The following is a 12,047-nucleotide window of genomic DNA, read 5'->3' as shown; positions in this document are numbered from 1 at the left end:
TAGCATCCTAGATTACACTTTGTTAGACACAAACACAATCAAATTAACCCCTTGGTGCTCTCCCCTTGGATGCATGCATGACATAATTACACTCTTTTGACAGAGAGTCACAGTCCTTTTAGGCATACATCCTTGCTGGCACACCCTTAAGCAAAAGCAGTTTGACTAAGAATAAGACTTTCAGAGTTATTTTCAGTTATTTCTAGTCTTGAATCAAAGTCTTATGTAGGAGTTTTTATAAACTTCTCTGTAGTTTCCCCCCTCCTGCCCACCCCCCCCATCTTGATTGACTATTACTCCATATGCAGCAGTTACACAGAGATATTTCTGATGTTTGGACTGTTATTATTTTATCAGTTCCCAGAGCTTCTGGGAAAAAACCCAACTTTGAGCAGGAATTGAGGGGGCTAGAATGAGCCATAAAAATAGTACTGTATTTTTTTCAAAGTAATGCTGAATTACTTGTATAGCATTTATAGGATTCTCCAGAAAATGTCAGCATTTTCAAGGAAAGAATTGCTGATTTTCAAGAAAATATTCAAGCAGAGAAGAACGTACAAGGAGAAAAGTACAAGGTGTTGGTGCCCTTACCTTTTTGATGTGATCTCTTTGGAACATCTTGGTCTGCTACAGCTTCTTCTCAGCTTGCCAAAACCATTGCCTGTTTATCTCCCTTCTCATGCCTTTCCCAGAAAATGCGTGTACTATGAAAAGTGCTGTCAACCTCAGAACACCTCTTCATTGCTTTCACATTTGTCAGCTGCCTACATCTTCAGTCTGTCTCTCGTGTGGTGAAAGGCTGTAGTGGAGACGCTTCCTATGGATGCACTAAAAATGTTGGCCTCCTGCAATGTAAAGGAGCTTGTCAAAGCAGGGAAAATTAATCTGGGCATTTCTAACTGTACAAGAGATCTGGCTAGAAGACTGTAAGAAGGTAGTGTGCAGGGAGACAGGGTCAGGAAGTGGTGAGATGTAGTACATAAAACACTGCTGTGCTTGTATGCTTCCCTTCACACAATTAGTCCATTGACTGAATTGGCAGAAGCTGAACATCAGTGAAAGGATTAGTTGTACTAACATGGTATAAACTGAAATTACATCTCAATGGCTTAGATAAACACACTATTTAATTTCTATAAGCAGTAACAGATCTGAATTTTGGTCAAAGAGCTCTTCAAACATTGACCTTAGAATATATATGTCTATAGATAGCCATGTTCACTAAAATGTAGCATCTCTCTCTTCAGGGTTCTATCTCTTTTCTGTGTAGTTTTCTGATTTGAAATCTCTGCTATCAAAGATGGATCTTTATAAACATTTCAGGACAGTAAATTAGCAGAGCTACTTTGCCCTTTGAAACACCATTTTCATAGTAAGGACTTGGGACTATGGGGACTTTAACCTTCTCCACAGGATTTGACCATCATGACTGGAGGCATCCTGACAAGAAGCTTTCATTGTTTGCACTCTGGATCTGTCTTATTAAATTGTACTGGTAGCTTCAGTGGCATTGCCTTACAGTGACTGACATTTAAATATACAGCTGTTACTGCACTACTATCTCATGGGCATGCTTGTGAAAACAGTCCCTATCCAGGTCAGTGCCAAAAAAAGCAGATTACTTTAAATCATCAACAAAGGTGGTCACAGCTAAGGCATGTCAGCTGCATAGGCAAGTACCAGAAAGCCAGGGATGGTAACTCCTAACAACCATTCTGTTGATTTCACCAGACCAACACAATTTCACACCAACTGAGATGAAGAGAAGACAAACTGAAATGTCAGGTTTTTTCCTAGGAACTGACAAAAACGCCTCTGTATTTCACAGCAGTCAGCTGCATCAAGTAGTATTAGTCTGTTTGCAAGGAGAAGCTGCAACAAATATGCAGTGATTAGTCTGGTGGCTGAGGAAAAGGACATTAATTCTTAAAAAAGCCTTCACTTACAAAAACATCTTCAACCTCAGTTCAACCTGTTAGCCCAGCCAGAGGTCAGCCCTGCTCTCAGAGGTGCTTTTCACTTGCTTTCAAGGAGCCTGGGCCCAAAAAATGCTCTAAACACAGAAACAGATTCTGTCATCACTTTGGGCACTCTGTAAACATTTCTGCACAGTGGAGGGTGCTGCACCCAATCACAGGGAGTGGAAAAAATGGAAAATTGGTTGGTTTGAAATTTCAGATGGTACCAAATCACTGTGTCTCACCAATATCTGAATTTTTATTGGACTGTAGAGATACAGGAAATTCATCTCTGCACAGAAATGACAATGTATTTCAAGTCTGAATTTTTGACTCTCGAAAACCACACTGAGAATCTGTGCAGGAGAAAGGGACTCAAACCAAAGTATCTCTGTATATATATCTCCTCTCTGAACTTCACAATTTCTGCACTCCTCATGTTGAGGACAGAAATGAATGGCAAAAGCTCAGTCATATTTGCAGAGGCAGTGATCTCTCAGCACATGTGACATGAGCAATGCCAGATAATTCCATGTTTTTAAGTACTTTCTGCCACAGCTTATTATTGTAGGTGTAACTCAGACTGGCAACTCCCATTTTAGCTCACAAAACTTTGAAATTCCTTTTATTTTCTTTTTTTTTCAGTAGAGGCAGTAAGTGGCAGAAGCTGCAATTAGGTTTTGTGTAGGTGTTTGAAACATCTTCATTGAATAGCAGCACATGTCACTGTGAGATTTCACTAGAATCATAATAATCTCTGAGATGAGCTGTGGGGAGGAGGAAACAGATGTTCCACCCAGACTTTAAGTGCCTTACAAAAATAGAGAAAGACATTCTGCAGCCACTTGTAATTTGCCTTGAACTTCTTAATTACAAGGACTGTGCATAGCACTGCAGACAAATTAGGCTGCTTTAAATGTTAGGAGCAAGATTTTTCTTCTTAGCTTCTCAACAGAAATCCAAGACCCTCAGCAGAATAGAACATGTCACAGGGATTAAAACTTAGTCTCACATAACAATTTACATACTTTATGCAAAAATTAATTCTATTTCTCTTTATGGCTAGATCATGATTTCTCAGCTACTTCTCAGCCCAGTTCTTCTGTTTAGGGCTAAATTAAACAAAAGGCTGAATAAAGAAAAAAGCCTGTCTGATAAATTGACTGGGTGTACCTTCTTGGCCTTCTTGTATTGTCCCCTTTTAAAAATTCTATCACTCCCTCTTGGGTTGACACTCACACATCCCAAACAAACCACTCAGTGTCAACATCTGGTTTCCAATCTTCAACCCAAATAAAGGGTTAGTAAGAAATAGTATTCAGAATGAAAAAGTTAATAGTAGAAGACAGTAGACAACTTACTGTAAAACTCTTCATTTCCTAATCTTTGATATCATTCCTCTTCAGGAGAAAATCTTACATTGTCACACATTCTTTCAGAAATTCTCAACATCTAACCCTGCCCACAGAAGGACAATTACACTGTTCCCCGCTGTAAATAAGAATTACAGTCTGATCCTCTTGCAAATAGGTTACAACAACTGTTAGAAGCTGACTTCAAAAGAAGAAACCCTCAAAACTTTAACAGTCCTGGAAATACTGTATTTTCCTCTTGGGAGAGAAGAGAGAAGTAGCTGTTTCATTCAAGAAGCAGCTTATATTTAAGATACTGCTATAGACTTCTCACTCTGGAAGCTACAAAACCAGTGTAGAAGTCCTAACTTTTACATTTAATAGTATCTGGACCCCATTTCTGCTAATTTAATTGGGCTACTCTTATAAGGGTGAAGCATTAACTTTATCTGTTGTGCCACTTTAGCTGAATTCTGAGGTCATGTGTACTTGTGTCAGACCATCCACTTACATGCGGTCTCACTGCTCATGAAGGGAACCTTCCCAAAGACAGTCCAGAACAGAAATTAAGATGACTCTGAAAGCCTTCTGCTGTCATACGCAGTAAACATGCCAGAGTTGTTTTAGTAGCCGTTATTACTCTTACAGTAGACATCCAGTAATAATTATTTCTTCTACAGTATCATTATTTCTGTTTTAAATAAGGCACACAAAAGGAGTGTTGAGGTCCCTTGGTCCTCCCAGTGCATACCTATTCTGTGTGTGGGTTTATCAATGTGTTTACACACAAAAGAGTGGAAGCACCATTGCTTTCCTTTCTCCACTGTTAACAAAACTAGTTTAAAAGTTAAAAAAACCCATAGAGGATAAACAGTAATTAATTTCTAACTACATCTGAAAAGAACCACTGTAACACTTAAAATTATCTCCACACAACAATAACATTGTTTTTTCTGATAAAAACCCCATTACTTCAAGTAACTGCAACAACACTCCTAAAACTGCTTTTTCTGTCCTAGAACAATATTCTCTGTTTAAGACCTGGCAGTTTTCCAGGGATCAATAACCAGCCATTGCAAGGGTCTCTATTAGGAATGCTATTTTTTATATGAGGTACTCAGATTTCCACTTTACAACCAAAACAAACCACCCTTCTCTGCTAAACACACTGATCTATAGATGTGCAACCTGCACATCCTCAGTGAAGCTATTGGCTGGGGGTACTATAGGGCACTTCCAAAAGCCTTCACAGGACTTTCCTGTGAGTTTCCACCACTCTGTCCCTCCTCCAGCAAGGACATGACAGATCCATGCCTTGTCAGGCTCCAAAGAGAAAATGCAGAGAAGAGATGACAAGCATGCGATGCTGCTGAAGAGATGCTGTGACTTACAAAGACCATCTCCATAGTACTACAAGAAAAAAAAGACAAGGTTTTTCTCTAAATGTCCATTTCTCATAATCAGACTCTGGCCTGGAGTTTTAGGAATTTAGTTACTCCAAAAAAGTTTTGAACTTTGCTAAAATGGAGATGAGAAATATGCTCTTGAGTTGAGCTGGAATTCAGCCTGGTCTTTAAAGAGCAAATTAACAAACTATCATAGTTTCCAGAACTAAAAAATTGTGGTAGAGCTGGACAGCTGAGATGTCCAACTTAGCTGGAAGGTCAGCATCTTCTGAAGATGACCGTCACTTTAATTTCATTTAGGTGAGTGCCGTCTCTGTTTCATACATGTGGAAAAAAGGAGCATTTTTGTCCAACCATATGATGCTGCAAGAGCCCTATACAACATCAAATATAGCACCATGCTGAGAACAGTTTCTTTTTGTAGGAAATTAGCTAACAAAACAAGGACAAGCTACAGCCAGGGAACAGCTAAATAATGCTGCTCTAATTTACTTCATTTTAAGATCTAATTGAACAATTTCTCTGTATGTAGTGAGCTTTCAGATAGACTAACTCAGCTTTAACATAACACCAATCTATACCAGCTTCTGAAATATCTTAGGATCAGAGTAATAAGGATAAAACATAAAATCCTTTAGTATATAAAACAAATAATGGGATACATTTTGCTCATCCATTTAATTCTGGACCTGGGAAAAAATGCTGTTATTTCACTTTGAAATGTTTACGCATGCACCCTCAGTGATTTACACAAGCAAAAGAAAACTGACTCCCACCACAGGAATGAACAGTCATTCCTTTTAAGAATGAAGATGTCCACAGCTTTATGAAAGTAGCTCAGGTCAGCAGCAGCAAGGACTGTAAAATGGAAGAGATCTACACCTATGTGGGGACACTCTGTTGGTTTAGACCATCTCTTCATGACTGTTACTTAAAACATTTTCTTGTACAAAGTTCACATGAATGTCACTTTAGTGAGGAGCCCCAAGGATTCTGCCAGATGTACATGCCACAGTAGCACAGCCAGACTTTCAATGAAATCTGAAGCCCAGTATATACACAGCTGTGATGCATGTCATGAATCAGGGAAGGTTTAGCACCTATCTAATTAAGCAAAAGCATCATTTATCCGTGCATGACTAAGTTGTGTTCAGAAACAGGAAAGCCTAGCTAGGCTGAGCTGCAGGGTGGAAAGCAATTTGTGTCTCTTCCAGTATTTGACTAGGACTTCTTTAGTCAAGGCTATTAAACATTTCATATGTTTAGCTGCCAGTCCAGGCCTTCAGCTACAAGTGCACAGTGCAGTGAAAGCCTCTGATTTGAGAAAAGCTGTGAGGTGATAAAGTACAGTAACAGGGACTGGAGGTATCTATCCCATCAAGGTCCTTGTAAGGTAGCAACAGTTTTAAGATGTTTGAACAATCCAGCCTGACCTGGAGATAATGTCTTCCTCTTCTTGCCAGAAATCCCTGGTACAGCTAGAATGCTCTGTACCAAGCTAGATGTGGACTTGAACTTCATTAACTCCAGCAGAGTTGGCAGGGGAAGAGTTTTCCTCCCTCCTGAGTCCAGCATGTGGGAACTGAGAAGAGACATCTGGCTCCCACAAGTCTAATGTTATATTCTTAAAGCAATGCAGAGCCCTGAATTTTGAGCTCCTTGTACTTTGAATGAAATTTTCTGAGTAGCGTGGTATCAATACAGAGCTCTAAATAAAATAATTAACAGCAAAGGAGACAAAGGAAAAAACATTTTGATAGTCAAGGTGTCAAGGATTAGGTAGGTTATCTAGGCTAAGCAAGAATTAGCAGGATAGGAACTAATTTTGCTGACCAAAATTACTTTTCATCTGTGGTTTACATTACAGGAGAAAATCAAGTTTCAGACTACAAACTAATAATCAGGAAGCCAGAAAACAACTGCAACCTGATTCAGTATTAGAGAAGCTTCCCAGGCTCCGCACAGAGCATCAATACATGCAGCATTAACAGCTCCCAGAGCTCCTGTACCAGCCCCCAAGCTCCACTGATCTGCATTTCACTGTCAGTCTGGTCTGTACTGATGGACAGGAAGAGGCCAGGGCCCTGATTCAGCCCCCACTTCCTTCCTCCTCCAGGTTAGTGTTACTCGGAAACAACATGCCACAAGGTCTCCTTTCCTTCATCACCACTGTTTTGATACGTGGTTTTGGTCAAAGGCCCAGCATTTCCTTGATATACCAGGAAACCACCTCCTAGCAATTCTTTGAAAAGCCCAAGCTCTTTCAGTTATTTCAGTAAAACAGTTTTTCTCTTTCTAGAAGAAGTTTCAAAACATCTTTTCCATTTTTTAATTTGGGGCTCACATAATACTTGAATCTCACTGACTTCAACTTTATCATTAAAATAGCTAATTCTTTACTATGGGAACTTGAAAGGATAAGTCACAGCAAAGGTCTTGGCAGAGTTGAAAAGAAAGGAAAGCTTTTTTATATTTAATATTATACAGTCTTCTATCCACTTGACCATGAAATTCTTCTTCCAAAAGGAATTTTTAAAACCCCAAACCTGAGGATGACCAAAAATTAAAGAACTATCTTGCAAAACACAGCTGTCTACAAACTTTCATTCAGATCAATTGATTTCAACAGAATGAGGATGTTTATCATTGTATGATATTTTATCACTTATATAGATTTATTTTCAACTAAAATATTTCAATAGCTTGAGAATGCCTACTTTGTTTTAACTTAACAAATCACAGGGCTTCAAATTTCCAATTCCTGTCAGCTTTTGTATCTTTGAAGGTGTCAGAATGCACACAGGTCCTCAGAAAACTGCTTTTGGTCAAATGGCTACAAGAAAAAAATGCTATTTTAATTTTATGAAAAATGTCTTCACATTTCTATATCCTACAGTTAAGTAAACCAAGCCACATTTTCAAGTGTTAATGAGACACCTGATCACAGTTACTTTGGTTAAGTTTTCATCTCTGATCCTCAAATCATATTAAAAATGAAATCTATCTCTCAATTTCTTTATGAGATATCTCAATTCAAACAAGTAGTCTGATATTCTCTTGTACACCTCTCTGATATACCAAATTACAGCCATAAACATAATTTCTCATTGGTCCTTAAGAAATTTCAGTTCCCTTATTGACTGTATTGGTATCTGGGATTAAAACTGTAGTTTATTAAGGAGATTTTAATTGCAGTTATTGCATATTGTCAATAGCTCTTAAACCCAGTCATTCAGCTAGAAACACATTAAATGTTAACAGTTTACACAAGAGCCATCCTGGTTCTCAAACACAGAGCTGATTGACGACAGAAGTAAAGCCAGTTTCCCCAACCATCAAGATCTGTCCTTTTTTCCCCTTTTGTTACACAGGAGAGGTACACCCTGCAGTCAGCTCAGCATTTCCTGAGGAGTTACAAAGAGCCTATCCCTTGAAAGAACTTCAGGCTTCAATCAGAAGCAAAACCATTTCATGTGAAGTTATGAAACAATGCACACAACATGATCTTACTCTGTAACATTTTTCCTCATTGTACCATGAAAGTATCTGACTTGGTTTAATGTAACTTTGTATCAAAGTTGATGCAAACAATTTTTTTTTTTTAAGGATAGTTAAATTTTTTTTAAGAAAACAGTTTTCTGCTTATCCTTGTTCCTTAGGTGCAACGTTTTTCAGAATACAGGAATAGAGAAAAAAGTGTAATCTCATAGCCTACCAGAATACTTGAAGAAAAGAAATTTCCTTATGATTTTAAGCTTCATGCTACTGAGTCTTTGTTTCTCTCCACATTGAAACCTGTCTGCAAATGACAGCATTATTTTTATTTTAACAAAGATTGGCTAGGATGTGTGCTGGCACATCTGTGTAAGCTAATGAAACAAAAAGAATAAATTGCTGCTGTGTCTTTACAGTTTTCTCCCATTCCCTCATTTCAATACTCCACAAGTCTCTGTGGAATATTAAAATCATATCATTTTCAGCACCAGCTCGTGGCAGCTTAATTCAGTTTAACTCCCTACATCTCCACTACTTTCTTTCCCTATATTCTATTATCACAGAGCAAGGGTTCAACAAAGGCTATTAGAAACAGCAGTGAAATGTCTCACTACAAATAGTGCATTAGTCCCTAAAAGAAAAATTATTCTCCTATGGATGTAAAAGCATCTCCTTTTTCCAATTGCAGTCAAAATAACAGTCAGAGTTTTCCAGGACTGGCACCTTAAGGACAAATGTCAAGAGAATTTAACAGCCTTTTGTCTAAAAGAGGAAGGAAAGTAACTGTTGGTGGAACATATTAGTTGTTAAACAGTAGCTGAAAGCTCCTACGGGAAGGAATGAAATATGAGCAAATGGTGTCAGCATGTGGATGTAGACCACGTGATAAAAAGCAAGTCATACCTGGTTTAAACAAAATTCACATAGAGAGAGAATTTTTAAGCACTAGGTTAGTGCATGCACAGGGGATTTTGGTGGTTTAATTCTCTCCTGTGGCACGTACCCTTGACAACAAACTTTGCATTGAAAGCACGACAAAAACTCAGAGAAACTGAAGAAGCTGTGGGAAATCCCTATGTTCTTAAAGGAAAATATAGAAATGAAAAACTGCCTGATGGAGCAGATTACATCAGCCATCAATGTAATGGTTTACATTGCATCTCTTAGAGGATACCAAGTGCTTTGGAAGGTGAAAAAAAGATCTTGTATAGCAAAGAGATCTTTTTTAATGTTTGTGATTTTGATGATCAATCTATTCCATAAGCATAAATTTGTATTTTTGCAGATATGCACAAGAAACAATTCTTCTGTTTGGGAAATGTTACTTTCCTTCATTACTCCTCTGGATTTTTACCCTGATTTTGACTTCCATTGCTTCAAAATTGGTATTTTCCCATCTCCTTGTCAGAGAGGTTGCATACTACTACGTGTTTAGGTACTGCTTTTAGAGGACAACCAATTTCAATAGCTACTCCTCTGGATCAGTACTGCACCTGATTCTATTAAGCTGCAGTCAAAAAGGACAAAGAAAAGTGTATTATATGTAAATGACTGGAAAGTTCAAAGAACATTATTATCTTACAGACAATCATAGGGAGAACTCTCCCTTGTTTATTGTAAGAGACATGCTGCTGAGAGATCTCATTTATTACATTACCTAAGGTCAGGCTCCTGCACTTACCTCCTGAATTGTCTTCTGGACTCCATCTACCCACATTCCTAATGGGAGCCCAGGGAACTTACCTGGCTAACTTAATCACCTGAAGAGCCATCATCACACAATGCCAATTAATTTATTTTACATAAATCAGCGTGTTCATTATTGCCACAACTGAACTAAGGTAACATACTAGGGAGTAGAAACCCTCCTGATAGCTTTTACACACTGTTTGCCCCCTCTAAGACTAATCCAGTGTCCTACTGTTTATTCAGTTTATTTCTAACTTCAGTTACTTTTACAGAATTAGAAGACATCAGCCAACCTGTACAGTGCAATAGTTCAGTGTATCTCCAGCAAGTCCAACACACTCAAGATGCACTCAGCAGAAAAGGGAAAGAATATAATGAAAATCAGATGGTTTTGGCCTCCCCTTTGGTTTTATACACCTCTTTCTGCTTTATTTCAGATATTCTACCTCAAAAGATACAGTTGACTCAAAATATAAAAAGATGCAAGAATCAGGCAGCAGTTAACAAGCTGCTTGCCAGCTGAGGAGCCATGCACACATCCATTATTACAAGCCTAAAAATAGCAAGCCTTTGAGAAGCTCTTAGAACAGCAAAATGTGGCATATTGATATAAAAGTAATTTGTGGATGAAAGAAAAAAGATGGTAAGAAGCTATTTCAAACAGATGGTTAAAGAAGTAAAGCAATTTAATCCCAACTTCCAGTGGCAAATATTGTCATCACTCTAACAATGATGTTAGAGCCAACTGCTCTGCCTGGGGTCTCGCTGCATTCCTTTCAGAATGTCCAGGCTCCCAGAAAGTGGGGTCTACTCCAGATGAAAGCTACACAATTTCCTATCACTCCTTGCACATTCTCTAGCTGTTTTTCCTACCCATTTTCTATTTCTCCCTAGCAAACCTTCCCAGAACAATTGTGTTCCTTACTGTTCCACACTTTGCACAGTAGAAGTCAGGTCCAGTTGGGCTCTCAATGAATCTGTTATGACAACAAGGCAAACACCAGGTGGTGGCCCATAGCTTCTTCTTTCTCCCTAACAGATGTGCAGGCCACTTCAGAGACCCTGGCAGAACCAACTTGGCTGGTCTACTGAAATTACACATTAGTGCTGGCAATCAGCCTGGAAACCTTAAATATGGTACAAACTGTGACTCCAGCCCAGACGAAAAAGGGTAAGAAAATGGTAAACACCTTGAAATTAGAACTCTCTAATCTCATCTATCCTTTAAAATCAGGAGTCTAAAACTAAATACTGTGCACATATTGCAGCTACACAGTGAGGTTCCTCATTTGTTGGCAGATCTGGAATTTCATATGAGTCTGTCACACAGGAGCACTAGGAGGAATTTGAAGAGCAAATGTGAGGTAAATACCTCTGCCATGATCTCACAGCATCATTTTCCACCTCCTTCTTTTAAGAAGGGCACACCCTCAGGATGACTATTTTGATGTGTGCACCATTTGCTGGGTGGAGGCTCTACACACTCCTTCTTGACTTCCAGAAGAGATGCCCCATGAAATTCCCTCCCTCCAAGAAAGAGTGAATTTCTCCTTTACTAGCTGAAAGCTGCAGTTTAAGGAGTGCAGCTACACACAAACCTCCAGGCTGCAGTTATGGGATAGGCCTTCTATGTCCATTAGCACAGGCAGAAAAGGATTCCCAGCCTGGAGACAAGAGGAGCAGCTGGGAAGTGGCTTCCTCAGATGCTGAACTGCACATGGAAGTCTCTCTAGATATGGGTCCCTGGTGTCCAGCCAAAGGGGGCAAAACTAAAGAAAACTAGATGTAACAGGTGGGAAGACTTTCTTTTAGGCAGCCTCCTTTTCCAGAGTAGCTCAATCTAAGAGCCTTTCTCTGAGTACACACTGCACTGGAGGCTCATGCAATAGAGCATTTGTTAGCAGCACATTTTATGGCCTGAAAAGAAATAAAGTCCAAGTGCTCATGCTCCAAAGCACTGGCAAAACACAGCCATCCCACAGCTCAAACCCACACTTTAGCACAACACTGCAAGATGCAGGCTATGCTCATTAGACAGGTCAGTTCTCAGGTGTGATCCACTTCAGTCTGCAAAGCCGACCAGAAAAAAATCACAAAGTGATGAGAAAATGCTTCCACCACACCACTACACCTGCAGAAGACAGTAC

General features: G+C 39.1%; 1 protein-coding gene across 4 annotated transcripts in view; it reads right to left on the bottom strand.

Moving 5' to 3' along the window:
- The window catches only part of CSGALNACT1 (chondroitin sulfate N-acetylgalactosaminyltransferase 1), a 41,521-nt gene that overhangs the window by 16,018 nt on the left and 13,456 nt on the right, over positions 1 to 12,047 (bottom strand). For all 4 annotated transcript variants that reach the window (XM_059844294.1, XM_059844293.1, XM_059844292.1 and 1 more), the window contains one exon: positions 592 to 845. The gene's annotated coding sequence lies outside the window, so the exon portion shown is untranslated. The remainder of the gene's footprint in view (positions 1 to 591; positions 846 to 12,047) is intronic.

This window comes from Haemorhous mexicanus, chromosome 4 (genome assembly GCF_027477595.1).
Source record: "Haemorhous mexicanus isolate bHaeMex1 chromosome 4, bHaeMex1.pri, whole genome shotgun sequence".
In the NCBI taxonomy this organism is placed as follows: Eukaryota; Metazoa; Chordata; class Aves; order Passeriformes; family Fringillidae; genus Haemorhous; species Haemorhous mexicanus.
Note: the sequence above shows the minus strand (reverse complement) of the source record. Positions and strands in the feature narration are given on the sequence as shown.